Here is a 7,500-nt window from a genome sequence, read left to right as displayed (position 1 = left end):
GGAGAGAGAGAGAGAGGGCGTATCTCTTATAACAAGATGACTTGCCCTAAACGCCACGTTCCCCAAGTGCTGTGCTCCCGAGATCACTTGCAAAAAGTCCGCCGTCAAAGCTGGCGAGTCGGCGAGTTGCGCTTGGGCGATGGGTAGCGGGATGGAGATATTTTGTTCAATGCTCGAGAGAGGGATTGGCTGTCATCTTTTAATCGACTTTTGCTTTAAATGCTATGACATTCATTTCTTTCTTCGTTTCATCTGGTTTTGTTTTCTGATCAGGGATACGAAAAATAAACTACACGCACGTTAGAAATACCATATGGGTTACCACATAATGCTCAAGAATAAGGATTACATAAAAAAAAAGAAAAAAAAAAGTCACAGAATCCTTCTGAAGACATGACTTTCTTGAAGGACTCTTGAAGGACCTCGCCCACAAGAAAAGAGTGCGAGGGATGATCAGTTCCTCAATCGGGCCTTTGATGAGATCTTTAAATTTTTGAATCTTTAAAAATAACGTTCCAAGTGTTTTGATTTTACAATTCTGTTAACAGTGTGTGAGCCTGTGTGTATGCGTGTATAAATTCTTTGTGGGTATGTGTGTATCTATGCGTGTGTTATCATAAAAGGTGGGTTTAAGTATGCATGTGTGGGTGTTTGCCTGCGCGTTTCCATAGTTTCATTTTGTTCCAGTTGCGTAAAAACGAAAAAAAAAAAAAAAATGCCGTTAGCAAGAACGATTTCTCGTTTTAATCCTCTCTACTCTTTCTCAAAGGCTCCAAATTCCCAATCTGTCACATGAAGATTCGAAATTCCGCCAAGAAACCCCTTTAGACTCTTCCCTATACGAGGAGTCGAGGTAACTCTTTCGGGCAACGCAAGGGAAATAGTCTCAGTAGGCAGTCCGCGAGGATTCTACAATGTAGGGACACTTTCTGGAGATACAGGACTTTGTAGTGTGTGTGTGTGTATACATGTATATGTACATATATATGCAAATCTATCTTCTTATATATCTACTTGTATATATATAAATATGTCTCTCTCTCTCTCTCTCTCTATCTATCTATCTATCTATCTATCTATCTATCTATATATATATTATATATATATTTATATATATATATATAATAGATGTGTGTTGTGGTGTGTTGTGTGTGTGTGTGTGTGTGTGCGTACATATGTATATATATATATAATATATATATATAATATTATATATATATATTATATATATATATATATATATATATATATATATATATATATATATATATATATATATATATATATATATATATGTATATGTATATATACATATACATACATATATATACATATATATCTATATATATACGTATATATATATCTTTTATTAATTTATTTGTATATATATTTATACATGAGAGAGTAACACTATTTGATAGTAATAGAATATTCTTGATGGTGACATGAACTTTGATGATATGGTACTGATGACAATTATTATGATAACAAGGATAACGGAAAGAACAATAGAGGTAATGGATAGTAATGACTATGAAAATGAAAATAATGATAATGTTTTATCATAATACAATTGCACAACAAAGGCAATGATAATGATAAGGCTGATAACAGATGTACTATCAAGAGATAAAATTGAGAAAATGAAAACAGAAATACAGAAATTTACTTTAAATGATACGTAAAAAAAATAGTATACTCGTAAAGAGGAACACGATTTCGAAAAGTTATGGTCTACCCTAAAAACGAAACCATGAAGCGTTTTCTTTCATGCATACTACGTCACACTGCTCCCGTTACTTAGCTGCTTACAAGACACTTTCTTAACGAGCAGAGAAACTCCCTATGAAATACGGGGATGTAGCTCAAGTGGTAGAGCGCTCGCTTAGCATGTGAGAGGTACGGGGATCGATACCCCGCATCTCCAAAGCATAATTACTTATTTAGACTCCAAAGCAAATATTCTTTTATTTTGAACAGATTCAGATTTTTCTCTTTTATTGCTCCTCGTTTCGAAGTACCATTTTCTTTATAAAAGAAATATAACAATTAGTTCAGTGATATTAATCGACATTCATTGTACTGCTAAAATGATACAGAAATGCCAGCAAAGAGAACAATCAATTGTGAAATGATGATAGCAAGAAAGTATTAAGATAAGGTTAGAAACTAAATGCACAATAAGGCAATCTACACATTTGGGTCTATCAGTATCATCTTTGTTGGTTTAAAAGGTTATTCTATGTATTGATACCGACACTGATAAAATTCCCTATTTTTCACTTTGGCTTAATTAACCAGTCACTCTCTTTACCTGACTAAATATATATATATACATACATATATAATTGTATTTTTTAGTCTACATCCGTTTATAGAATGGAATGGTTCTGTAAGCAAAAATGGCATAACGGAATTTGCAACGAGCAGCATTCTTTGACGTTCTTCCAAAAACATGTTAATACATGTATTTAACTCCCCATTTCTCTCCACACGCCTAATAATGAGGGAGGTTTAGATAGACAAGGCCGGAATCCGGTATAACCAACACGTGTTATATCAAGAGTATGGGGGTTATTGTTAGCTTAAGGATATCTTTGATATATTAGTTTTACACTTTTGACTAGTAGTTTTGAAAATAAGCAAATCGTAAGCACTGACAGGGTTTATCAGGTATACACACACACACACACACACACACACACACACACACATATATATATATATATATGTACATATACGTAGATAAATAGATTAGAAGAGAGAAAGAGGGAGAGAGGGAGGGAGGGAGGGAGAGAGGGAGGGAGGGAGAGAGAAAGAGGGAGAGAGAGCGAGAGCGAGAGAGAGGGAGAGAGAGGGGGGGGAGGGGGTAAAGCAGAGAGTGAGGATGGATTTTAATAGAAAGCGAGCGAGAAGTATGCCAATGCACGGGATGCACTGCGCTGCGACACCAGATGACTTATATTTGTTCCTCTAGCTTTTATTATCAATTACTCAGCTTTTTCTTGCTTTAGCTTGACATTTGTTTTCTTGATAGATTAACAAGAGAGAAGCAGGCCGCTGTGGCGCTTCGGCGTCAGATTCGTTCCTCCCGCTTTTATTAATAATTACTTAGCTTGGGTGTGTTTTGTCTAGCCCTATGTGACATGTCAAATGACATAATGCAGCTTTCAATAGGGAACCAAAATGAACGAGTGTCAATCAGCTGGGACAAAGTTACTGCCTTGATGTGGAGGGGTCAACGGGGCGTCAAATGTTGAGTCGTCGCTACTCCTCCAGGATAGGGACTCTAGACCCTGATAGCGCTGTGAGAAGCGAAAGTAACGGAGATAGACACTGCTATCTTGGTTTGCCTGCTTGTCACTTGCCACTTTGTAAAAAAACAGAAAAACACACATATCACTTAAGGGGATGTAGCTCAAGTGGTAGAGCGCTCGCTTAGCATGTGAGAGGTACGGGGATCGATACCCCGCATCTCCAATAACTAATGATTTTAGTTGGATTTTCATGCCACATCGATGCTTTGATCTTCACTTGAAATACCGTTTTAGTCAGGAAATATTTCTACGAGATTGCTAAAAAAGGATATTGGAATTACAACAGCAGCAATCATGAGTTAAATATTAGAGATTTCGTAGAACTTATAGTTTGCTATAATCTAAGATTTTTAATCATAATCATTTTCGTTTTACAGATATGTATTTTTTCTGATTTTCATATCAATAGAAGTTTTCACAATCAGGAATGTTTCATCGTTGGCGTAAGGGAACCATTTGCTAACTAGGAATGTCTGTTCTTTACTCTTTACTCTTAGTTGATGGAGAGATTTTGAGTTTTAGTTTTAAAACGTGAAAAACACGGGAGTGAAAAATAGGTGCCTTTGTTTTCTCACACGGGAACTTTTTTACCATTGAAAATTAGACTGGTTTCATCTCAGGTTGAGAACAGTCAGGTGAGGAGTCTCTGTAGGAGGAGAGTCATTGTAGAAGGCGCGACACGCCCTGGACCGACGTAAGAACAGTCGATCTTTCCACCTAAATACTGGAGATAGCAGATGTGGAACGAAGGAACGAAGGACCAGAAATAAAACATTTCTCTTGACATCGGACATGTGGCACAAGGAGAAGCGTATGTAAATCCCGGTGTGCATCTGTTTCCCGTACAATGAAAAGGAGAACCGATCAACAGAGCGATGGATTAGGGCATCTTGCAGTTGCAACCATTCACAAGTTTCGGAGGAGTTAACTTATTCCCTCACTTAAGCTCAGAAAACATGAAAGAATATACGAAAAGAGATTATTCAGTATTGTATCTCTCCCTATTCTCATGACAAAACTCGTAAGATTTGTCTTTATGAAAATGCACAGCTATTAAGAGCTATACCATGAATCAATAAAAGTGAAACGGACACATCCCGACTACTGTGTTTCTCAATGAGATGAAACAAGTCTAATTTTCAACGGTAAAAAATTCCCGTGTGAGAAAACAAAGGTACCTATTTTTCACTCAAGTGTTTTTCAAATGTTAAAACTAGAACGCAAAATCTCTCCCTCAACTAAGAGTAAAGAGTAAAGAACAGACATTCCTAGTTAGGAAATGGTTCCCTTACGCCAACGGTGAAGCATTCTTGATTGCGAAAACTCTTATTGATATAAAAGTTGATTATAGATTATATTAGATTATTGCAAACTATAATTTCTACGAAATCTCTAATATTTAACTCTCGATTGCTCCAATATCCTATTAAGCAATCTCTTAGAAATATTTCCTGACTGAAAAGGTATTTCAAGTGAAGATCAAAGCATCGATGCAAAATCATTATTAATTGGAGATGCGGGGTATCGATCCCCGTACCTCTCACATGCTAAGCGAGCGCTCTACCACTTGAGCTACATCCCCTTATAGGACACTTGTTTTTCTGTTTTTTTACAAAGTGGCAAGTGACACAGACAAACCAAGGTAGCAGTGTCGATCAGCGTTACTTTCGCATCAGCGGTGCTATCAGGGTCTAGAGTCCCTATCCTGGAGGAGTAGCGACGACTCAACATTTGACGCCCCTTTGACTCCTCCACATCAAGACAGTCACTTTTTCTCAGCTGATTAAGAAAGTTTTAAGTGACAAGTAGACAAAGCAAAGTAGCAGTGTTTTATTGTTAGCAGAGGCGAGGGATTTTTTTTTCTTAGGGTGGGATGGGGGGGGTGGGGCATATTATATATAGAAATGCAAAAGCTATGGTTTCCCTAAAATTTACTCACCTGAAAGTCGCATCGGGTGCACATCGATCACTTTTGCTTCATGTTGCATGTATCGCTATTATCCATTTCTTAAGACGTTTTTGAGGATGCCGAGACAATGAAGACTTCTCCCAAAAGAAAAAAGAAAAAAAGTGTTTTTTTCACTTGATTAGTCGTAATCTTAAATAGTTGAAGATATGGCTACCTTCTTTCCATTCCATTCAGAAAGACAATGGTTAGGACGTGTTCATTCCAGTTATGTTTATCTCTTCCTATTCTCATGACAAAACCCGCAAGTTTTATCTTTATGAAAGTGCACAGCTTTTAAGAGCTATTCCATGAATCAATAAAAGTGAAACGGACACATCCCGACTATTGTGTTTCTGAATGAGATGAAACCAGTCTAATTTTCAACGTTAAAAAATACCTATTTTCACTCCAGTGTTTTTCACTCTTTAAAACTAAAACAAAATCTCTCCATCAATTAAGAGTAAAGAACAGACATTCCTAATTAAGAAATGGTTCCCTTACGCCAACGATGAAACATTCTTGATTTCGAAAACTCCCATTGATATGAAAGTCATAAAAATACATATCTGTAAAACGGAAATTATGATTAAAAGTCGAAGATTATAGCAACCAATAAGTTTTACTAAATCTCTATTATTACTCCTGCTTGCTGCTGTTCCAATATCCTTTTTAGCAATCTCTTTGAAATATTTCCTGACTAAAACAGTATTTCAAGTGAAGATCAAAGCATCGAAGTGAGATGAAAATCCAAGTAAAATCATTATTAATTGGAGATGCGGGGTATCGATTCCCGTACCTCTCACATGCTAAGCGAGCGCTCTACCACTTGAGCTACATCCCCTTGTATGATCAGTATGTTTTTCTGCTTTTTGACAAAGTGGCAAGTGACAAGCAGACAAACCAAGGTAACAGTGTCGATCAGCGTTACTTTCGCCTCTCACAGTGCTATCAGGGTCTAGAGTCCCTATACTGGAAGAGTAGCGATGACTCAAGATTTGACGCCCCATTGACTCCACGTCAGGGCAGTCCCTTTGTCCCAGCTTTTTGACACTGGTTCATTTTGGCTCCCTATTGAAAGCTGAATTGTGACATTTGACATGTCACATAAGGTAGACAAAACACAGTCAAGCTAAGTAATTATTAATAAAAGCGCGAGGAACGAATATAAGTAATTTTACGCTGAAGCGCCACAGCGGGTTGCTTCTCTCTTGTTAAACTGTTGCACGAAAACAAATGTCAAGCAAAAGCAAGAATAAGGTTTGTAACTGCTCAAACACATTCATTTGATAATTTCATTTTCTCCTGTTTGGAGAAAATCCCCAGTTGCTTTCGAAAAGAGTTTATGGCTCTGTCTCGGTGTTGGTGTAGAGATCTTTCACGTTAGAGGTAAATATAAGCCGATTCTGTGGGCCAGGGAGATGGCGCACTTGCAGCTAAGAACTGGGGGAATGTGTGAATATGATACGCACCTATCAAAAGTGTCTTTGCAACGTTCACTTAAAGCAGGTCCCACTGGCGAAAGACCAGTGCATCCCCATGATATAGTGTACATGTCCAGAGGACACGCTTGGTGTGACAGGTGTCGGTCTCCCCGTAACACAATGATGATGATAACAATATTAAGAAGAAACATGAATTTTCTAAGATATCACGTTTTATTTTCCGATTCTTCTCTTACGTCTTAATAGAGATTCATAACCACTTTTTAATTACATTTCATTGTTCCTGTTCTTGATTTAAAAGAATGATTCAAATTATAGTCTAAAATATTATTATCATTATCATCATTACTACTATTGTTATTGTTCTTATAACTATTACTTATCGTTATTGTTCTTATCACTATTACTTATTGTTATTATCATGATTACCATCTTCATCATTATTTTGATATTATGGTTATCATTATTATCATTGTAACCATTATTATCATTGTAACCATGATTATGATAATTACTTTATTACGTTATTACAAAAACCTCAGGGACGCATATTCTCCCTTCAATTACCAATTTCCAAAACTCAATGGTCATTCCTCACCATCAATATAATAAACTTCATACAGTTTTTATTCATTATTGTTGGAAAGGTATAAACAAAAATAATATATCTACAAAGAAGATAGAAGTGAATATATCTGGCGATTTTATAGCATAGAGAATATACAAAAAGAATATAGATTTTTGAAAGAAGTTATACATTTTAATTTCAAAGGTGGGATGATATATAGAAAAC

General features: G+C 36.3%; 3 non-coding genes across 3 annotated transcripts; 2 read left to right on the top strand and 1 right to left on the bottom strand.

Annotated features, from left to right (window-relative positions):
• The first annotated feature begins 1,854 nt into the window (after nt 1–1,854).
• Nucleotides 1,855–1,927, top strand: TRNAA-AGC (transfer RNA alanine (anticodon AGC)). Its single transcript has one exon. It is a non-coding gene; the product is annotated as a tRNA-Ala (tRNA).
• Nucleotides 1,928–3,407: 1,480 nt separating this feature from the next.
• TRNAA-AGC (transfer RNA alanine (anticodon AGC)) lies at nt 3,408–3,480 on the top strand. The gene has a single exon. It is a non-coding gene; the product is annotated as a tRNA-Ala (tRNA).
• Nucleotides 3,481–4,826: 1,346 nt separating this feature from the next.
• On the bottom strand, nt 4,827–4,899 carry TRNAA-AGC (transfer RNA alanine (anticodon AGC)). Its single transcript has one exon. It is a non-coding gene; the product is annotated as a tRNA-Ala (tRNA).
• Nucleotides 4,900–7,500: the final 2,601 nt, after the last annotated feature.

The sequence above is a fragment of the Penaeus japonicus genome, unplaced genomic scaffold, assembly GCF_977035675.1.
Source record: "Penaeus japonicus unplaced genomic scaffold, GWHDUDI00000001_assembly GWHDUDI00000033, whole genome shotgun sequence".
NCBI lineage: Eukaryota > Metazoa > Arthropoda > Malacostraca > Decapoda > Penaeidae > Penaeus > Penaeus japonicus.
This window is presented reverse-complemented; position numbering and strand designations above follow the sequence as displayed.